The sequence below is a fragment of the Triticum aestivum genome, chromosome 4A (genome assembly GCF_018294505.1).
Source record: "Triticum aestivum cultivar Chinese Spring chromosome 4A, IWGSC CS RefSeq v2.1, whole genome shotgun sequence".
NCBI lineage: Eukaryota > Viridiplantae > Streptophyta > Magnoliopsida > Poales > Poaceae > Triticum > Triticum aestivum.
In genome coordinates, this window is record NC_057803.1 from 744,417,540 (window position 1) to 744,441,201 (window position 23,662).

Sequence of the window (23,662 nt, forward strand, 5' to 3'; positions counted from 1 at the left end):
ACGGGCAGATGACAGCCCTTCCCATGCGGCTTCTGATGGCCCCTCGCCGCTGCATGCAGCATCGGATCCTGTTGCCTCGGATCCCCAGCCACCCACGCAATCCGGGCCGAAATCACTGTTCTAACCTTCTCAGCGATCTTTATCACAAACTAAACTCGACATGAAAGTATTTCACGATCTGATCTTTTTAAAAACGCCATAAACCACAGCGTTTCCGCTCCACATAGAAACGCCGAGCTATCTAGCGTTGCTGCTCCACATAAGAACGCCGAGGTATCTCGCGTTTCTTCTCCACATGAAAACGCCAACCGCTTTGGCGTTTCTGTCCTATATGAAAACGCCATTGCCTTTGGCGTTCTATATGTGGTAGTACTCCATAGTGCACTGTTGCACTGCACCCTCTCGTGGAAACGAGACCATCCACATGCCCACACCTAGAGAAAAGGAGTTCACAGAACATCAGTAGATAGATAGGGAGAGCAGCGCACAGCTCGCTGGATAGACATGCACGGCCGGCCGACCTGCTAGCTGCTGCCTGCTGGGCTGGGCGACAGAGCGAGGGAGAGAGGCGGCAAGAGCACGTGAAGGATGAATTCGTGCAGCCAGCAGCGGCTTCTAGCTCTATCCATGGACGTACACAACTGGCAGCTGGCTGCATGCATGCGAGATGGAGCTAGCGTGCGCGCGCGGTGTCAGCGACAGTGTGGCCGCGCGCCACGATGATGACGGCGACATCGACCTGAGCTGGGCCGGCCAGGCGATCACCTGCTGCCGCTGCTCAATCCCATCCTCCCCTCCAGTCCAGACGATCACCTGCCGCCACATATGAAACGCCAAAGGCAATGGCGTTTCCATATAGGACAGAAACGCCAAGCGGTCAGCGTTTCCATGTGAAGAAGCAACGCGAGATACGTCGGCGTTTTCATGTGGAGCAGAAACGCTAGATAGCTCGGTATTTCTATATGGAGCAGAAACGCCGTGGTTTGTGACGTTTCTAAAAGGGCCAGATCATGAAATACTTTCATGTCGAGTTTAGTTTGTGACAAAGATTACTTAGAATAGTGATTTCGTCCCGCAATCCGCTGCCGGCGCTACCTGCCAAGCGCCTGGCCCCGCTGCGCTGGCCACCAACATGCGCGCTGACATCGAGTCTGTCGACATCCACGACCGGGCCATGCAGTCCAGCCCTGCCAGGTACAAGCTGCCCGCCCCATTGTCCCCCGACCAGGATGCCCGCCTGGCTGCCGACAGCGACGTCGCCATGCAGCCCAACAAGCATGCAGTGAACCATGCAACCCCCTGGCCTCATTTTTGGATGTGATCTCCGTCCGCCCTCAGCATGTGCTCCCCACCCCGCCTCCACGGCGGCGCAGGAACGCGGTTCCGCCCAACTTCACCCTCAGGCGCAGCTACAGGATTGCCAAGGCCGACCGTAGGTTGGACTCAGAAATGAAGGCTAGGCGGGTGCTGCTCCGACGCCTTGGACTTATTGAGAGCGACGACGCACCCATCTCCAGCGACATGCTGAGCAAATACGCACGCATCTTCGAGCGACCGCTCGCGGAGGACATGTTGGAAGCCTTGGCAGATTTCTACGGTTGGCAAGTGCCAAGCCTCTCCGACCATGATGCCTGCCCCGAGCGGGCCCAGCCGCGCCTGGTCGAGGCGTAGTCTTCTTGCTAGCTGTTCGCAACGCCCCCCCCCCCCACCCCTCCCATGGATTGTAACCTCAAAAATCTATTTTGGAACGTGCGAGGTTTAAACTTGCAGTGTGATCTCCACTGCTTCCCCTTCCATCGTCTGTCTTCAAGAGACGAAGCTAGCTCACGTCTCGGACTCCATCGTGCTCGACACTCTTGGCCCGTAGTTCGAGGACTTCTACTTCCTGCCGGCAACCGGCACCCACTGTGGCATTCTCCTTGCCTGGCGGCGATCGGAAACCTCCATCTCCAACCCGTTGATTGGCGAGCACCATATTACGGCGCTGATCAACCCCCCCCCCCCCTTGCAGTACAAACCACTGATGGTTAATCGGGGTGTATGGCCCTCAGGATGACCAGGCAAAGATCGACCTCCTCGCTGATCTGCAGGACGTGCGCGCCTCCCGCATTGGTCCTTGGCTCATCGAGGAGACTTCAACATGATCACCTCCGCAGTGGATAAAAACAATTTGAACCTTAACCACCGTGTCATGAGCAGGTTCACACGGTTCATTGCTGATGAGGAACTCTGGGACATGTACCTCCACGGCCGCCGCTACACGTGGTTGAGCGAGCGCGACTCCCCTACGCTCATGTGCAATGACCGTGTTCTTTGCACCTCCGGTTGGGAAATTGAGCACCCAAACTGTCTCCTACACTGCCTCACTTCAGCCGCATCCGATCACCGCCCTTTGGTCATCGACTGCGCTGCACGCCCGCCCGGGGCTAGACGGTTCCATTTTGAAGGCTTTTGGCCAAAAATGGAGGGTTACCAGGATGCCGTCCAGGAGGGATGGAATGTTGTGCCACCTGACCCCGACCCCTTCCGGTGACTCGTCTCCCGCCTCAAGAGCACCGCTCGGCACCTTCAACGCTGGAGCGCCCGCACCATTGGAACGTGTCTCTCCAGCTCATGCTGGCGCGCGAGATCATTGCACGACTTGACGCTGCCCAGGACATGCAACCTCTCTCCACTGGCGAAATCTGGCTAAGACACAGGCTCAAAGCCTCCTACCTCGGACTTGCCTCCCTCGAACGAACGATTGCGCGGCAGCGCGTCCGCCTCGCTTGGCTCCGCAGTGACGACGCTTCTGTGCCCGCGCTTAAGGTGCATGCCTCGCATCGTAAGCAACACGACTACATGGCCTCCGTGCGCGTGGGTGACCAAGTGTTCTCGGACCATGAGGGCATGGCCGAGGCGGCCTTCAACCACTTATCCAACATCCTCGGCACCGAATCCGGGCGTGATTGCACGCTGGATCTGACCAGCCTGCACGTCAATTCCTTCGACCTCCTGGACCTCGAGGCCCCTTTCTCCGAGGATGAAATATGGCAGGCCGTGAAATGCTTACCAACTGGGAAGGCGCCTGGCCCCGACGGCTTCACCTCTGAATTCCTGCGTGCCTGTTGGGACATCGTCAAGCAAGATATATGTGACACTTTCGACAAGCTATAGACCATGAATGGGCGTGGCTTCTAGAGGCTCAACGAGGCCCTCCTCACTCTGCTCCCCAAGAGGCCTACCGCCGCCTCTCTCTCGGACTACCGGCCCATTAGTCTCATCCATCTGATCTCCAAGCTTTTCGCTAAAGTTTTCGCCTTGCGTCTCGCTCCAAGGCTTAGCTCGATGATCTCCACGAACCAAAGCGCGTTCACCGCCGGACGGAGCATCCACGACAACTTTCTTCTTGTTTAACAAACGGTGCGCCTCATCCACAACCTCAAGACCCCTCACATGCTTCTCAAGCTCGATATCGCCAGGGCCTTCGATAGCGTCTCATGGCCCTTCCTGTTGCAAGTCCTCAGCACCTTGGCTTTGGCCACCGTTGGCGAGACTGGATCTCGATCCTTCTCTCTACCGCGTCGACATGAGTCATGATGAATGGCCACCCTGGCCCTCCCATCGACCACGCTTGTGGCCTCAGACAGGGCGACCCCATCTCCCCCATGCTGTTCACCATAGTCATCGACGTCCTGAACTTGCTCCTCCTCCATGCGGTCGACGCCGGCCTCCTCCAGCGCCTCACGCCGCGCCATGCGGCCTCGAGCATTTCACTCTATGCGGACGACGTCGTCATTTTCGGCCACCCCGACAGCCACGATATCGCCACCGTTCGCAATCTTCTCCGGGTGTTTGGGGTGGCCTCGGGACTCCGCACCAACTTCGACAAATGCTCCGCAACGCCAATTCAGTGCAGCGATGGCCACATTGACACGATCAAGACCGAGATGCAATGCCCGATCAAGCACTTCCCCATCCAATACCTTGAGTTGCCTCTCTCCATCCGCAAGCCACCGACCTCGAGCCTTCTTCCGATCGTCCACAAGCTCAAGAAGAAACTTTCCACTTGGCGCGCTTCTCTCCTTTCGAAAGGTGACCGGCTTGCCTTGGTCCGCCATGTCCGTTACGCGATCCCAACGCACTTCCTCGTCGCCATTGCTTTCAACAAGTCGATCCTCAAGCGGGTCAACCGGATCATCTGGAGCTTCCTTTGGGCTGGCAGCAAGGGCATGACAGGCGGAAAATGCCTCGTCAACTGGCAGAAGGTTTGAAGACCCATCTCCCTCGGTGGGCTCGGCATTCGTGATCTACACCGCGTTTGAATCGCTCTGCGTTCGAGATGGCTTTGGCTGCAACGCACGGACCCCTCGAGACCTTGGAGCCACCTTCATATCCCGCATGACACTGACATCACAACCATCTTCAGGGCTTCCACCACATGGCACCTTGGCAACGGTACCAGCTGCAAATTCTGGAGCGACCACTGGATCGAGGGGAGATTGATGGCCGAGATCGCCCCCCTCGTCCACCCGCTTGTTCCCCGACGCCAACGGAAACTCCGCACCGTCAGAGTGGCCATGCACCTTAGGTCCTGGGTTCAAGACATCAGGGGAGCTCTGGGACCCGCGGCCTTGCTCCAGTACGTCGACCTTTGGCGTCAAATCCAGCATGTTGAGCTCTCGACCACCCTTGACACCCTTACCTGGAGATGGACGGCCTCTGGCCTATACTCGGTCAGCTCTTGCTACCAGGCCCTTTTCATCGGGTCATGCGGCGACGACCACTGGAAACTCACATGGAAACCATGGGCACCTCTTCGCATCAAGTTCTTCATGTGGCTTGCGATGCAAGAGCGCTGCTGGATGACGAACCGCCTTGCCCGTCATGGCCTCTCTGATGACAACAAGTGCGCCCTATGCGACCAAGAGCCTGAGACCATGCAACACCTCCTTGCAGGCTGTTCCTTCTCTAGGCAGATATTGAAGGAAATATGCCCTAGAGGCAATAATAAAGTTATTATTTATTTCCTCATATCATGATAAATGTTTATTATTCATGCTAGAATTGTATTAACCGGAAACACGATACATGTGTGAATACATAGACAAACATATAGTCACTAGTATGCCTCTACTTGACTAGCTCATTAATCAAAGATGGTTATGTTTCCTAACCATAGACATGTGTTGTTATTTGATTAATGGGATCACATCATTAGGAGAATGATGTGATTGACATGACCAATTCCGTTAGCCTAGCACTTGATCGTTTAGTATATTGCTATTGCTTTCTTCATGACCTATACATGTTCCTATAACTATGAGATTATGCAACTCCCGTTTACCGGAGGAACACTTTGGGTGCTACCAAACGTCACAACGTAACTGGGTGATTATAAAGGAGTACTATAGGTGTCTCCAAAGGTACATGTTGGTTTGGCGTATTTCGAGATTAGGTTTTGTCACTCCGATTGTCGGAGAGGTATCTCTGGGCCCTCTCGGTAATACACATCACATAAGCCTTGCAAGCATTTCAACTAATAAGTTAGTTGCGAGATGATGTATTACGGAACGAGTAAAGAGACTTTCCGGTAACGAGATTGAACAAGGTATTGGATACCGACGATCGAATCTCGGGCAAGTAACATACCGATGACAAAGGGAACAACGTATGTCGTTATGCGGTTTGACCGATAAAGATCTTCGTAGACTATGTAGGAACCAATATGGGCATCCAGGTTCCGCTATTGGTTATTGACCGAGAATAGTTCTAGGTCATGTCTACATAGTTCTCGAACCCGTAGGGTCCGCACGCTTAACGTTACGATGACAGTTTTATTATGAGTTTATAAGTTTTGATGTACCGAAGTTTGTTCGGAGTCCTGAATGTGATCACGGACATGACAAGGAGTCTCAAAATGGTCGAGACATAAATATTGATATATTGGAAGCCTACATTTGGATATCGGAATGGTTCCGGGTGAAATCGGGATTTTACCGGAACACCGGGGGGTTACCGGAACCCTCCCGGGGATAATGGGCCTTAGTGGGCCATGAGGGAGAAGAGGAGGGCCGGCTAGGGCAGGCCGCGCGCCCCCTCCCCCCCTAGTCCGAATAGGACAAGGAGGGGGGGGGGCGCCCCCCTTTCCTCTTTCCCCTCCCCCCTTTCCTTCTCCAACAAGGCAAGAGGGGGGAGTCCTACTCCCGGTGGGAGTAGGACTCCTCCAGGCGCACCCCATGGGGGCCGGCCGCACCTCCCCCTCCGTCCTTTATATACGGGGGCAGGGGACACCCCATAACACACAAGTTGATCTTCGTGATCGTTCCTTAGCCGTGTGCGGTGCCCCCTCCACCATATTCCACCTCGGTCATATCGTCGCGGAGTTTAGGCGAAGCCCTGCGCCGGTAGAGCATCATCATCGTCACCACACCGTCGTGCTGACGGAACTCATCCCCGACACTTTGCTGGATCGGAGTCCGGGGATCGTCATCGAGCTGAACGTGTGCTGAACTCGGAGGTGCCGTACGTTCGGTACTTGGATCGGTCGGATCGTGAAGACGTACGACTACATCAACCGCGTTGTCTTAACGCTTCCGCTTACGGTCTACGAGGGTACGTGGACAACACTCTCCCCTCTCGTTGCTATACCATCACCATGATCTTGCGTGTGCGTAGGAATTTTTTTGAAATTACTACGTTCCCTAACAGTGGCATCCGATCTTGGTTTTATGCGTTGATGTTATATGCACGAGTAGAACACAAGTGAGTTATGGGCGATACAAGTCATACTGCTTACCAGCATGTCATACTTTGGTTCGGCGGTATTGTGTGATGAAGCGGCCCGGACCGACATTACGCGTACGCTTATGTGAGACTGGTTTCACCGCTTTGAGCACTCGTTGCTTAAAGGTGACTGGCGGGTGTCTGTCTCTCTCACTTTAGTTGAACTGAGTGTGGCTACGCCCGGTCCTTGCGAAGGTTAAAACAGCACCAACTTGACAAACTATCATTGTGGTTTTAATACGTAGGTAAGAACGGTTCTTGCTCAGCCCGTAGCAGCCACGTAAAACTTACAACAACAAAGTAGAGGACGTCTAACTTGTTTTTGCAGGGCATGTTGTGATGTGATATGGTCAAGACGTGATGCTATATTTTATTGCATGAGATGATCATGTTTTGTAACCGAGTTATCGGCAACTGGCAGGAGCCATATGGTTGTCGCTTTATTGTATGAAATGCAAACGCCATGTAATTGCTTTACTTTATCACTAAGCGGTAGCGATAGTCGTAGAAGCAATAGTTGGCGAGACAACAACGATGCTACGATGGAGATCAAGGTGTCGCGCCGGTGACGATGGTGATCACGACGGTGCTTCGGAGATGGAGATCACAAGCACAAGATGATGATGGCCATATCATATCACTTATATTGATTGCATGTGATGTTTATCCTTTATGCATCTTATCTTGCTTTGATTGACGGTAGCATTATAAGATGATCTCTCACTAAATATCAAGAAGTGTTCTCCCTGAGTATGCACCTTGCGAAAGTTCTTCGTGCTGAAACACCACGTGATGATCGGGTGTGGTAGGCTCTACGTTCAAATACAACGGGTGCAAAACAGTTGCACACGCGGAATACTCAGGTTAAACTTGACGAGCCTAGCATATACAGATATGGCCTCGGAACACGGAGACCGAAAGGTCGAACGTGAATCATATAGTAGATATGATCAACATAGTGATGTTCACCATTGAAACTACTCCATCTCACGTGATGATCGGACATGGTTTAGTTGATTTGGATCACGTAATCACTTAGATGACTAGAGAGATGTCTATCTAAGTGGGAGTTCTTAAGTAATATGATTAATTGAACTTAAATTTATCATGAACTTAGTACCTGATAGTATTTTGCTTGTCTATGTTTACTGTAGATAGATGGCTTGTCTGTTGTTCCGTTGAATTTTAATGCGTTCCTTGAGAAAGCAAAGTTGAAAGATGATGGTAGCAATTACACAGAATGGGTCCGTAACCTGAGGATTATCCTCATTGCTTCACAGAAGAATTATGTCCTGGAAGCACCGCTGGGTGCCAGGCCTGCTGCTGATGCAACTAACGACGTTAAGAACGTCTGGCAAAGCAAAGTTGATGACTACTCGATAGTTCAGTGTGCCATGCTTTACGGCTTAGAACCGGGCCTTCAACGACGTTTTGAACGTCATGGAGCATATGAGATGTTCCAGGAGTTGAAGTTAATATTTCAAGCAAATGCCCGGATTGAGAGATATGAAGTCTCCAATAAGTTCTATAGCTGCAAGATGGAGGAGAATAGTTCTGTCAGTGAACACATACTCAAAATGTCTGGGTATAATAATCACTTGATTCAACTGGGAGTTAATCTTCCTGATGATAGTGTCATTGACAGAATTCTTCAATCACTGCCACCAAGCTACAAGAGCTTCGTGATGAACTATAATATGCAAGGGATGGACAAGTCTATTCCCGAGCTCTTCGCAATGCTAAAAGCCGCGGAAGTAGAAATCAAAAAGGAGCATCAAGTGTTGATGGTTAACAAGACCACCAGTTTCAAGAAAAAGGGCAAAGGGAAGAAGAAGGGGAACTTCAAGAAGAACAGCAAACAAGTTGCTGCTCAAGAGAAGAAACCCAAGTCTGGACCTAAGCTTGAGACTGATTGCTTCTACTGCAAGCAGACTGGACACTGGAAGCGGAACTGCCCCAAGTATTTGGCGGATAAGAAGGATGGCAAAGTAAACAAAGGTATATGTGATATACATGTTATTGATGTGTACCTTACTAATACTCACAGTAGTACCTGGGTATTTGATACTGGTTCCGCTAATATTTGCAACTCGAAATAGGAACTACGGATTAAGCGAAGATTGGCTAAGGACGAGGTGACGATGCGCATGGGAAATGGTTCCAAAGTCGATGTGATCGCGGTCGGCACGCTACCTCTACATCTACCATCGGGATTAGTTTTAGACCTAAATAATTGTTATTTGGTGCCAGCGTTAAGCATGAACATTATATCTGGATCTTGTTTGATGCGAGACGGTTATTCATTTAAGTCAGAGAATAATGGTTGTTCTATTTATATGAATAATATATTTTATGGTCATGCACCCTTGAAGAGTGGTCTATTTTTATTAAATCTCAATAGTAGTAATACACATATTCATAATGTTGAAACCAAAAGATACAGAGTTGATAATGATAGTGCAACTTATTTGTGGCACTGCCGTTTGGGTCATATCGGTGTAAAATGCATGAAGAAACTCCATACTGATGGGCTTTTGGAACCACTTGATTATGAATCACTTGGTACTTGCGAACCGTGCCTCATGGGCAAGATGACTAAAACGCCGTTCTCCAGAACTATGGAGCGAGCAACTGATTTGTTGGAAATCATACATACTGATGTTTGTGGTCCAATGAATGTTGAAGCACGCGGCGGGTATCGTTATTTTCTCACCTTCACAGATGATTTGAGCAGATATGGGTATATCTACTTAATGAAACACAAATCTGAAACATTTGAAAAGTTCAAAGAATTTCAGAGTGAAGTGGAAAATCATCGTAACAAGAAAATAAAATTTCTACGATCTGATCGTGGAGGAGAATATTTGAGTTACGAGTTTGGTTTACATTTGAAACAATGCGGAATAGTTTCGCAACTCACGCCACCCGGAACACCACAACGAAATGGTGTGTCCGAACGTCGTAATCGTACTTTACTAGATATGGTGCGATCTATGATGTCTCTTACTGATTTACCGCTATTGTTTTGGGGTTATGCTTTAGAGACGGCCGCATTCACGTTAAATAGGGCACCATCAAAATCCGTTGAAACGACGCCTTATGAACTATGGTTTGGCAAGAAACCAAAGTTGTCGTATCTTAAAGTTTGGGGCTGCGATGCTTATGTGAAGAAACTTCAACCAGATAAGCTCGAACCTAAATCGGAGAAATGTGTCTTCATAGGATACCCAAAAGAGACTATTGGGTACACCTTCTATCACAGATCTGAAGGCAAGATTTTCGTTGCTAAATTCGGATCCTTTCTAGAAAAAGAGTTTCTCTCGAAAGAAGTGAGTGGGAGAAAAGTAGAACTTGATGAGATAACTGTATCTGCTCCCTTATTGGAAAGTAGTTCATCACAAGAACCAGTTCCTGTGACAACTGCACCAATTAGTGAGGAAGCTAATGATATTGATCATGAAACTTCAGAACAAGTTTCTACTGAACTACATAGGTCAACCAGAGTAAGATCCGCATCAAACTGGTACGGTAATCCTATTCTGGAAGTCATGTTACTTGACCATGGCGAACCTACAAACTATGAAGAAGCTATGGTGAGCCCAGATTCCGCAAAATGGCTGGAAGCCATGAAATCTGAGATGGGATCCATGTATGAGAACAAAGTATGGACTTTGGTTGACTCGCCCGATGATCGGCAAGCCATTGAGAATAAATGGATCTTTAAGAAGAAGACTGACGTTGATGGTAATGTAACTGTCTATAAAGCTCGACTTGTTGCGAAAGGTTTTCGACAAGTTCAAGGGGTTGACTACGATGAGACTTTCTCACCCCTAGCGATGCTTAAGTCTGTCCGAATCATGTTAGCAATTGCTGCATTTTATGATTATGAAATTTGGCAAATGGATGTCAAAACTGCATTCTTGAATGGATTTCTAGAAGAAGAGTTGTACATGATGCAACCAGAAGGTTTTGTTGATCCAAAAGGAGCTAACAAAGTGTGCAAGCTCCAGCGATCAATTTATGGTCTGGTGCAAGCCTCTCGGAGTTGGAATAAACGCTTTGATAGTGTGATCAAAGCATATGGTTTTATACAGACTTTTGGAGAAGCCTGTATTTACAAGAAAGTGAGTGGGAGCTCTGTAGCATTTCTGATATTATATGTGGACGACATATTATTGATTGGAAATGATATAGAATTTCTGGATAGCATAAAAAGATACTTGAATAAAAGTTTTTCAATGAAAGACCTCGGTGAAGCTGCTTACATATTGGGCATCAAGATCTATAGAGATTGATCAAGACGCTTGATTGGACTTTCACAAAGCACATACCTTGATAAAGTTTTGAAAAAGTTCAAAATGGATCAGGCAAAGAAAGGCTTCTTACCTGTATTACAAGGTGTGAAATTGAGTCAGACTCAATGCCCGACCACAGCAGAAGATAGAGAGAAAATGAAAGATGTTCCCTATGCTTCAGCCATAGGCTCTATCATGTATGCAATGCTGTGTACCAGACCTGACGTATGCTTAGCAATAAGCTTGGCAGAAAGGTACCAAAGTAATCCACGAATGGATCACTGGACAGTGGTCAAGAACATCCTGAAATACCTGAAAAGGACTAAGGATATGTTTCTCGTATATGGAGGTGACAAAGAGCTAGTCGTAAATGGTTACGTCGATGCAAGCTTTGACACTGATCCGGATGATTCTAAATCGCAAACCGGATACGTGTTTTTATTAAACGGTGGAGCTGCTAGTTGGTGCAGTTCTAAACAAAGCGTCGTGGCGGGATCTACATGTGAAGCGGAGTACATAGCTGCTTCGGAAGCAGCAAATGAAGGAGTCTGGATGAAAGAGTTCATTTCCGATCTAGGTGTCATACCTAGTGCATCGGGACCAATGAAGATCTTCTGTGACAATATTGGTGCAATTGCCTTGGCAAAGAAATCCAGATTTCACAAGAGGACCAAGCATATCAAGAGACGCTTCAATTCCATCCAGGACCAAGTCCAGGTGGGAGACATAGAGATTTGCAAGATACATACGGATCTGAATGTTGCAGACCCATTGACTAAGACTCTTTCACGAGCAAAACATGATCAGCACCAAGACTCCATGGGTGTTAGAATCATTACTGTGTAATCTAGATTATTGACTCTAGTGCAAGTTGGAGACTGAAGGAAATATGCCCTAGAGGCAATAATAAAGTTATTATTTATTTCCTCATATCATGATAAATGTTTATTATTCATGCTAGAATTGTATTAACCGGAAAAATGATACATGTGTGAATACATAGACAAACATATAGTCACTAGTATGCCTCTACTTGACTAGCTCATTAATCAAAGATGGTTATGTTTCCTAACCATAGACATGTGTTGTTATTTGATTAATGGGATCACATCATTAGGAGAATGATGTGATTGACACGACCCATTCCGTTAGCCTAGCACTTGATCGTTTAGTATATTGCTATTGCTTTCTTCATGACCTATACATGTTCCTGTAACTATGAGATTATGCAACTCCCGTTTACCGGAGGAACACTTTGGGTGCTACCAAACGTCACAACGTAACTGGGTGATTATAAAGGAGTACTACAGGTGTCTCCAAAGGTATATGTTGGGTTGGCGTATTTCGAGATTAGGTTTTGTCACTTGATTGTCGGAGAGGTATCTCTGGGCCCTCTCGGTAATACACATCACATAAGCCTTGCAAGCATTGCAACTAATAAGTTAGTTGCGAGATGATGTATTACGGAACGAGTAAAGAGACTTGCCGGTAACGAGATTGAACTAGGTATTGGATACCGACGATCGAATCTCGGGCAAGTAACATACCGATGACAAAGGGAACAACGTATGTCGTTATGCGGTTTGACCGATAAAGATCTTCGTAGAATATGTAGGAACCAATATGGGCATCCAGGTTCCGCTATTGGTTATTGACTGTGAATAGTTCTAGGTCATGTCTACATAGTTCTCGAACCCGTAGGGTCCGCACGCTTAACGTTACGATGACAATTTTATTATGAGTTTATAAGTTTTGATGTACCGAAGTTTGTTCGGAGTCCCGGATATGATCACGGACATGACGAGGAGTCTCGAAATGGTCGAGACATCAAGATTGATATATTGGAAGCCTACATTTGGATATCGGAATGGTTCCGGGTGAAATCAGGATTTTACTGGAACACCGGGGGGTTACCGGAACCCTCCCGGGGGATAATGGGCCTTAGTGGGCCATGAGGGAGAAGAGGAGGGCCGGCCAGGGCAGGCCGCGCGCCCCCTCCCCCCTAGTCCGAATAGGACAAGGAGGGGGGGGGGCGGCGCCCCCCTTTCCTCTTTCCCCTCCCCCCTTTCCTTCTCCAACAAGGCAAGAGGGGGGAGTCCTACTCCCGGTGGGAGTAGGACTCCTCCAGGCGCACCCCATGGGGGCCGGCCGCACCTCCCCCTCCCTCCTTTATATACGGGGGCAGGGGGGCACCCCATAACACACAAGTTGATCTTCGTGGTCGTTCCTTAGCCGTGTGCGGTGCCCCCCTCCACCATATTCCACCTCGGTCATATCGTCGCGGAGTTTGGGCGAAGCCCTGCGCCGGTAGAGCATCATCATCGTCACCACGCCGTCGTGCTGACGGAACTCATCCCCGACACTTTGCTGGATCGGAGTCCGGGGATCGTCATCGAGCTGAACGTGTGCTGAACTCGGAGGTGCCGTACGTTCGGTACTTGGATCGGTCGGATCGTGAAGACGTACGACTACATCAACCGCGTTGTCATAACACTTCCGCTTAAGGTCTACGAGGGTACATGGACAACACTCTCCCCTCTCGTTGGTATACCATCACCATGATCTTGCGTGTGCGTAGGAAATTTTTTGAAATTACTACGTTCCCTAACAGATATGGCATGAGATTCTCGGTTGGGTGAGAGCACCCACTTGCCTTCCCGACGGCAACACCCCCCTTCCAAACTTGGTGGGCAACCTCAACAAACCAAGCGTCCCACTCCGCTCACAAAGGTCTCGCCTCCATCATCATCCTCACTGCATGGTGGATTTGGAAACACCACAATGGGTGTGTCTTCGATCACGATCGGCCATCCTCCTCCCGCCTCACCACATCCATCAAAGATGAGGCGCGCCTTTGGGCCAAGGCCGGCGCCAAAGGGATTAGCAACGTTTTACCAGAGAGTTAGACTTTTGCGTTATTGGGGATGAGCAGCCCCTTGCTCTGTCTGCTCCACCACCCGCGATCATGCCTCTAGCGTACATGGCTTGCGTGTGGTTTTGTAATCTCTTGCTGTAAACTCTTCTTCTATCAATGCAAAGATACGCAGCTTGCGTATTCGCGAAAAAGAAATCCGGTTTCTTGATCAACAATGTTTGGTTTGATTCTTGGCTTCATCCGTATGACCCGACGTCGATGCTGTGAAGCTTGGTTAGAACGTATATATGGACATGAAGACAGTTTCAATGATAGGGGACCTCCGCATAGCATGCTATTACCAGGGAGCAACATTACAGTGGAATTGTGGAAGATCCATGTATTTGGCACGGGACCAGATAGGCTGTTGAAAGAGAGGTTTAGATACGTTAGGAGCTCATAACTCTGGAGGAACTCAGGTATGGGTCATGCTAAATTATTATTGGAAAGATCCAACTTTACGAGGCCTCTTATAGAAGAAAAATCTTTTGGTATTTTCCCATGCAAAAGATTTCCTTGCAAATATAGGAAATTCAGTTGGACGCAACTGCTGAGAGCATCTGGGATTTCACCAGAGAGCTTGTTCATTGATAAGTCGATTGTGACAAGGTTGTTCAACTATCCTATCTGTGTTGGAATGGGGCCACTAAGAGCATTGCTGGAGAGGTTGAGAAGTAAGGTCAGAGAGATAATACTAAGTATCTCATATGGGATTCCCCCCCCTCCCTCTCAATGAGTTACCGGAAAGATCCAGAGATATAAGTTTTGTGAGATTTCCAATGCTCGATGGAATGATGCCATCCAGAAAGTTATTAGAAAGAGAGAGGTTGTTCAATTGCGTGATATTGCTTAATGATTGTGGAATCTGCCCATATAATCTATTATGGGATAGATCGAGATACTGGAGGCTAGGAATCTGGCAAATATCTAGAGGCAAGGTGCCAGTGAAAAGGCTATTTGCGATGTTAAACTTTGTAAGTTTTTTATACTTTCCTAGCCCTGCAGGTATGGTCCAAGTTATTTTGTTACCACCTATTGTAATCCAGTCGAGCTTTGTAGATAGATTAGCAATGGTAACTGGCATAACACCTTCAAGGTGCTACAGTTTGTCAATGATGTGAGGAAATCCCAATCCCTAGGCTCTGTGGTTTGAAGCAAATTGTGTCCTAACGAAAATTTCTGGAAATGACCATGGATGCCAATGTCCCGTGGAATCAGACCATGATGCTTATTTTCGCGAAGAAACAAATATTCAAGTGCAGATGCATTTGACAAGGAAGATGGTATTCGTCCTACGAATTAGTTCCCATGTGTGGCCAAAAGATTTAGCTTGGAAAGCTTGAAGCCAAGGACTGTGCTAACGACCAGTCGACTGGTCATTAGCGACAGATCCGCACGACTCCCCTCGATGGCTCCCGCTTCTTCCGTTCCGCACAACTTCATTCGATGGCTCCCGCTTCTCCCGTTCTCCCCCCGATTGACACTAATAAAAAGGCGAATTGAGAAAAAGTGCGCCACATGAAATTCGAACCTGCATCAGGTAGCTAGGGCACGCCTAATACCATGACCAACAGCCATTACACCAACCCAGGCTGTTGTTCAATACGTGAAAATAAAAATCTTTTAAAACTCTTTTTCACCATTGTCAGATGACAAAAAGAAAGGTATTTTCTTGAAAAAAATCACTGCATAAATGATGATGTACTATACGTGCGAATGTGTAGAGGGACTCCTCTATGACTTTTTTATCAGGGTCAGGTACATAGTTATCAGGTCTGCGATGTGTAAGTTACCATGCTATTCACACAAAAGTTATCGAGGGGATGTTTTATCAACTCCCTCACCCCCACTCCCCCTCATCGCCAAAGTTATCAGGACCTGGGTGTTGGGGAACGTTGCAGAAAACAAAAATTTTCCTACTCGTTTCACCAAGATCATCTAGGAGTTCATCTAGCAACGAGTGATTAGATGCATCTACATACCTTTGTAGATCGCGCACGGAAGCGTTCAAAAGAACGGTGATGATGTAGTCGTACTCGACGTGATCCAAATCACCGATGACCAGCGCCGAACGGACGGCACCTCCACGTTCAACACACGTACGGGACGGGAGACGTCTCCTCCTTCTTGATCCAGCAAGGGGGGAGGAGAGGTTGATGAAGATCCAGCAGCACGACGGCGTGGTGGTGGATGCAGGGCGTCACAGCAGCAGGGCTTCGCCGAGACTACGAGGGAGAGACGTAACGGGGGGAGGTGGAGGCGCCAGGGGCTGGTTTGAAATCCCTCCTCTCCCCCCCACTATATATAGGGGTGCCAGGGGGGGCGCCGGCCCTAGTAGATGGCATCTACTAGGGGGGCGGCGGCCAAGGGGAGGTTTCCCTCCCCCCCCCAAGGCACCTAGGGGTGCCTTCCACCACAAGGACTCCTCCTTGGTGGAACCCTAGGCGCATGGGCCTATAGGGGGTGGCGCCCCAGCCCACTATGGGCTGGGTTCCCTCCTATTTCAGCCTATGTGGCCCCCCGGGACAGGTGGCCCCACCCGGTGGACCCCCGGGACCCTTCCGGTGGTCCCGGTACAATACCGATAACCCCGAAACTTGTCCCGATGCCCGAAATAGCACTTCCTATATATAATTCTTTACCTCCGGACCATTCCGGAACTCCTCGTGACGTCCGGGATCTCATCCGGGACTCCGAACAACATTCGGGTTTCTGCATATACATATCTTCATAACCCTAGCATCACCGAACCTTAAGTGTGTAGACCCTACGGGTTCGGGAGACAAGCAGACATGACCGAGACGACTCTCCGGTCAATAACCAACAGCAGGATCTGGATACCCATGTTGTCTCCCACATGCTCCACGATGATCTCATCGGATGAACCACGATGTCGAGGATTTAATCAATCCCGTACGCTATTCCCTTTGTCTATCGATATGTTACTTGCCCGAGATTCGATCGTCGGTATCCCAATACCTCGTTCAATCTCGTTACCGGCAAGTCACTTTACTCGTACCGTAATGCATGATCCCGTGACCAGACACTTGGTCACTCTAAGCTCATTATGATGATGCATTACCGAGTGGGCCCAGTGATACCTCTCCGTCATACGGAGTGACAAATCCCAGTCTTGATCCATGTCACCCAACAGACACTTTCGGAGATACCCGTAGTCTACCTTTATAGTCACCCAGTTACGTTGTGACGTTTGGCATACCCAAAGCACTCCTACGGTATCCGGGAGTTACACGATCTCATGGTCTAAGGAAAAGATACTTTGACATTAGAAAACTCTAGCAAACGAACTATACGATCTTGTGCTATGTTTAGGATTGGGTCTTTGTCCATCACATCATTCTCCCAATGATGTGATCTCGTTATCAATGACATCTAGTGTCCATAGTCAGGAAACCATGACTATCTGTTGATCAACGAGCTAGTCAACTAGAGGCTCACTAGGGACAGGTTGGTGTCTGTTATTCACACATGTATTACGATTTCCGGATAACACAATTATAGCATGAATAAAGACAATTATCATGAACGAGGAAATATAATAATAATGTTTTTATTATTGCCTCTAGGGAATATTTCCAACAGTCTCCCACTTGCACTAGAGTCAATAATCTAGTTACATTGTGATGAATCGAACACCCATGGAATTCTGGTGTTGATCATGTTTTGCTCTAGGGAGAGGTTTAGTCAACGGATCTGCTACATTCAGGTCCGTATGTACTTTACAAATCTCTATGTCTCCATCTTGAACATTTTCACGAATGTAGTTGAAGCGACGCTTGATGTGCCTTGTCTTCTTGTGAAACCTGGGCTCTTTGGCAAGTGCAATAGCTCCAGTGTTGTCACAGAAGAGCTTGATCGGCCCCGACGCATTGGGTATGACTCCTAGGTCGGTGATGAACTCCTTCACCCATATTGCTTCATGTGCTGCCTCCGAGGCTGCCATGTACTCCGCTTCACATGTAGATCCTGCCACGACGCTTTGCTTGCAACTGCACCAGCTTACTGCCCCACCATTCAAAATATACACGTATCCGGTTTGTGACTTAGAGTCATCCAGATCTGTGTCGAAGCTAGCGTCGACGTAACCCTTTACGACGAGCTCTTCGTCACCTCCATAAACGAGAAACATTTCCTTAGTCCTTTTCAGGTACTTCAGGATATTCTTGACCGCTGTCCAGTGTTCCTTGCCGGGATTACTTTGGTACCTTCCTACCAAACTGACGGCAAGGTTAACATCAGGTCTGGTACACAGCATGGCATACATAATAGAACCTATGGCTGAGGCATAGGGGATGACGCTCATCTCTTCTATATCTTCTGCCGTGGTCAGACATTGAGCTGAGCTCAATTTCATACCTTGTAACACAAGCAAGAACCCCTTCTTGGATTGATCCATATTGAACTTCTTCAATATCTTATCAAGGTATGTGCTTTGTGAAAGACCTATGAGGCGTCTCGATCTATCTCTATAGATTTTGATGCCTAATATATAAGCAGCTTCTCCAAGGTCCTTCATTGAAAAACTTTTATTCAAGTAGGCCTTGATGCTATCCAAGAGTTTTATATCATTTCCCATCAACAGTATGTCATCTACATATAATATGAGAAATGCTACAGAGCTCCCACTCACTTTCTTGTAAACGCAGGCTTCTCCATAAGTCTGTGTAAACCCAAACGCTTTGATCATCTCATCAAAGTGAATGTTCCAACTCCGAGATGCTTGCACCAGCCCATAAATCGAGCGTTGGAGCTTGCACACTTTGTCAGCATTCTTAGGATCGACAAAACCTTCCGGCTGTATCATATACAATTCTTCCTTAAGGAAACCATTAAGGAATGCCGTTTTGACGTCCATTTGCCATATTTCGTAATCATAGAATGCGGCAATTGCTAACATGATTCGGACGGACTTCAGCTTCGCTACCGGTGAGAAAGTCTCATCGTAGTCAACCCCTTGAACTTGTCGATAACCCTTAGCGACAAGCCGAGCTTTATAGATGGTCACATTACCATCCGCGTCTGTCTTCTTCTTAAAGATCCATTTATTTTCTATGGCTCGCCGCTCAATGGGCAAGTCAGTCAAAGTCCATACTTTGTTTTCATACATGGATCCTATCTCGGATTTCATGGCTTCTAGCCATTTGTCGGAATCCGGGCCCGCCATCGCTTCTTCATAGTTCGAAGGTTCACCGTTGTCTAACAGCATGATTTCCAAGACAGGGTTGCCGTACCACTCTGGTGCGGAACGTGTCCTTGTGGACCTTCGAATTTCAGTAGGGGCTTGATCAGAAGTATCTTGATCATTATCATTAACTCCCTCTCTAGTCGGTGCTGGCACCTCAGGAACATTTTCTTGAGTTGCGCCATTTTCCGGTTCAAGAGGTAATACTTCATCAAGCTCTACTTTCCTCCCACTTACTTCTTTCGAGAGAAACTCTTTCTCCAGAAAGGACCCATTCTTGGCAACAAAGATCTTGCCTTCGGATCTGAGGTAGAAAGTGTACCCAATAGTTTCTTTTGGGTATCCTATGAAGACGCATTTTTCCAACTTGGGTTCGAGCTTTTCAGGTTGAAGTTTCTTGACATAAGCATCGCATCCCCAAACTTTTAGAAACGACAGCTTAGGTTTCTTCCCAAACCATAATTCATACGGTGTCGTCTCAACGGATTTCGACGGAGCCCTATTTAAAGTGAATGCGGCAGTCTCTAAAGCATAGCCTCAAAAAGAAAGCGGTAAATCGGTAAGAGACATCATAGATCGCACCATATCTAACAGAGTGCGATTACGACGTTCGGACACACCATTACGCTGAGGTGTTCCAGGCGGCGTGAGTTGTGAAACTATTCCACATTTTCTTAAGTGTGTGCCAAACTCGTGACTCAAGTATTCTCCTCCACGATCTGATCGCAGAAACTTGATTTTCCTGTCACGTTGATTTTCAACCTCACTCTGAAATTCCTTGAACTTTTCAAAGGTTTCAGACTTGTGTTTCATTAAGTAGATATACCCATACCTACTTAAATCATCAGTGAGGGTGAGAACATAACGATAGCCACCGCGAGCCTCAACACTCATTGGACCGCACACATCGGTATGTATGATTTCCAATAAGTCGGTTGCTCGCTCCATTGTTCCTGAGAACGGGGTCTTGGTCATTTTACCCATAAGGCATGGTTCGCACGTGTCAAATGATTCATAATCAAGAGACTCTAAAAGTCCATCAGCATGGAGCTTCTTCATGCGTTTGACACCTATGTGACCAAGGTGGCAGTGCCACAGGTATGTGGGACTATCATTATTAACCTTACTTCTTTTGGTACTCACATTATGAATATGTGTAGCATCACGTTCAAGATTCAGAAGGAATAAACCATTCACCATAGGAGCATGACCATAAAACATATCTCTCATAAAAATGGAACAACCATTATTCTCAGATTTAAAAGAGTAGCCATCTCGAATTAAACGAGATCCCGATACAATGTTCATGCTCAAAGCTGGCACTAAATAACAATTATTAAGGTTTAAAACTAATCCCGAAGGGAGATGCAGAGGTAGCGTGCCGACGGCGATCACATTGACCTTGGAACCATTCCCGACGCGCATCGTCACCTTGTCCTTTGCCAGTTTCCGCTTATTCCGCAGCCCCTGCTTTGAGTTACAAATGTGAGCAACTGCACCGGTATCAAATACCCAGGAGCTACTACGGGCACTAGTAAGGTACACAGCAATTACATGTATATCACATATACCTTTTGTTTTGCCGGCCTTCTTATCCGCTAAGTACTTAGGGCAGTTCCGCTTCCAGTGACCGCTTCCCTTGCAATAAAAGCACTCAGTCTCGGGCTTGGGTCCATTCTTTGGCTTCTTCCCGGCAGCTTGCTTGCCGGACGCGGCAACCTCCTTGCCGTCCTTCTTGAAGTTCTTTTTACCCTTGCCTTTCTTGAACTTAGTGGTTTTATTGACCATCAACACTTGATGTTCTTTCCTGACTTCTACCTCTGCTGATTTCAGCATAGCAAATACTTCAGGAATGGTCTTTTCCATCCCCTGCATATTGAAGTTCATCACAAAGCTCTTGTAGCTTGGTGGAAGCGACTGGAGGATTCTGTCAATGACCGCATCATCCGGGAGATGAACTCCCAGCTGAGTCAAGCGGTTATGCAACCCAGACATAGTGAGTATGTGCTCACTGACAGAACTGTTTTCCTCCATCTTACAGCCGAAGAATTTGTTGGAGACTTCATATCTCTCGACCCGGGCATGAGCTTGGAAAACCATTTTCAGCTCTTCGAACATCTTATATGCTCCATGTCTCTCAAAACGCTTTTGGAGCCCCGGCTCTAGGCTGTAAAGCATGCCGCACTGAACGAGGGAGTAGTCATCGGAACGTGCCTGCCAAGCGTTCATAACGTCTTGTTCCGCAGGGAGAACGGGTGCGTCACCAAGTGGTGCTTGTAGGACATAATCTTTCTTGGCAGCTATGAGGATGATCCTCAGGTTCCGGACCCAGTCCGTATAGTTGCTGCCATCGTCTTTCAGCTTAGTTTTCTCTAGGAACGCGTTGAAGTTGAGGACTACGTTGGCCATTTGATCTACAAGACATATTGCAAAGATTTTAGACTAAGTTCATGATAATTAAGTTCAACTAATCAAATTATTAGTGAACTCCCACTTAGATTAGACATCCCTCTAGTCATCTAAGTATTACATGATCCGAGTTAAACTAGACCGTGTCCGATCATCACGTGAGACGGACTAGTCAACATCGGTGAACATCTTCATGTTGATCGTATCTTCTATACGACTCATGCTTGACCTTTCGGTCTTCTGTGTTTCGAGGCCATGTCTGTACATGCTAGGCTCGTCAAGTCAACCTAAGTGTTTGCATGTGTAAATCTGTCTTACACCCGTTGTATGTGAACGTCTGAATAAAACACCCGATCATCACGTGGTGTTTTGAAACAGCGAACTGTCGCAACGGTGCACAGTTAGGGGGAACACTTCTTGAAATTAGTATGAGGGATCACCTTATTTACTACCGTCGTTCTAAGTAAACAAGATGCAAAACATGATAAACATCACATGCAATCAAATAATAAACGTGACATGATATGGCCAATATCACATAGCTCCTTTGATCTCCATCTTGGGGCTCCATGATCATCTTGTCACCGGCTTGACACCATGATCTCCATCATCATGATCTCCATCATCGTGTCTCCATGAAGTTGCTCGCCAACTATTACTTCTACTACTATGGCTAACGCGTTTAGCAATAAAGTAAAGTAATTTACATGGCGTTTCTCGATGACACGCAGGTCATTAAAAGAATAAAGACAACTCCTATGGCTCCTGCCGGTTGTCATACTCATCGACATGCAAGTCGTGAATCCTATTACAATAGCATGAACATCTCATACATCACATATAGATCATTCATCATTCATCACAACTTTGGCCATATCATATCACAAACCACTTGCTGCAAAAACAAGTTAGACGTCCTCTAATTGTTGTTGCAAGTTTTACGTGGCTGAATTAGGGTTCTAGCAAGAACGTTTTCTTACCTACGTTAAAGCCACAACGTGATTTGTCAACTTCTATTTACCCTTCATAAGGACCCTGTTCATCGATTCCGCTCCAACTAAAGTAGGAGAGACAGACACCCGCCAGCCACCTTATGCAACTAGTGCATGTTAGTCGGTGGAACCGGTCTCACGTAAGCGTACGTGTAAGGTTGGTCCGGGCCGCTTCATCCCACAATACCGCTGAAGCAAGAAAGGACTAGTAACGGCAAGAAAGTTGACAAATCTACGCCCACAACAAATTGTGTTCTACTCGCGCAAGAAGAACTACGCATAGACCTAGCTCATGATGCCACTGTTGGGGAACGTTGTAGAAAACAAAAATTTTCCTACTCGTTTCACCAAGATCATCTAGGAGTTCATCTAGCAATGAGTGATTAGATGCATCTACATACCTTTGTAGATCGCGCACGGAAGCGTTCAAAAGAACGGTGATGATGTAGTCGTACTCGACGTGATCCAAATCACCGATGACCAGCGCCGAACGGACGGCACCTCCGCGTTCAACACACGTACGGGACGGGAGACGTCTCCTCCTTCTTGATCTAGCAAGGGAGGAGGAGAGGTTGATGAAGATCCAGCAGCACGACGGCGTGGTGGTGGATGCAGGGTGTCACAGCAGCAGGGCTTCGCCGAGACTACGAGGGAGAGACGTAACGGGGGGAGGTGGAGGCGCCAGGGGCTGGTTTGAAATCCCTCCTCTCCCCCCACTATATATAGGGGTGCCAGGGGGGGCGCCGGCCCTAGTAGATGGCATCTACTAGGGGGCGGCGGCCAAGGGGAGGTTTCCCTCCCTCCCAAGGCACCTAGGGGTGCCTTCCACCACAAGGACTCCTCCTTGGTGGAACCCTAGGCACATGGGCCTATAGGGGGTGGTGCCCCAGCCCACTATGGGCTGGGTTCCCTCCTATTTCAGCCCATGTGGCCCCCTGGGACAGGTGGCCCACCCGGTGGACCCCCGGGACCCTTCCGGTGGTCCCGGTACAATACCGATAACCCCGAAACTTGTCCCGATGCCCGAAATAGCACTTCCTATATATAATTCTTTACCTTCGGACCATTCCGGAACTCCTCGTGA

General features: G+C 48.0%; 1 pseudogene; it reads right to left on the reverse strand.

Moving 5' to 3' along the window:
• LOC123084532 (probable LRR receptor-like serine/threonine-protein kinase At3g47570) overlaps positions 1–23,662 on the reverse strand; it is a 58,420-nt pseudogene that overhangs the window by 29,402 nt on the left and 5,356 nt on the right.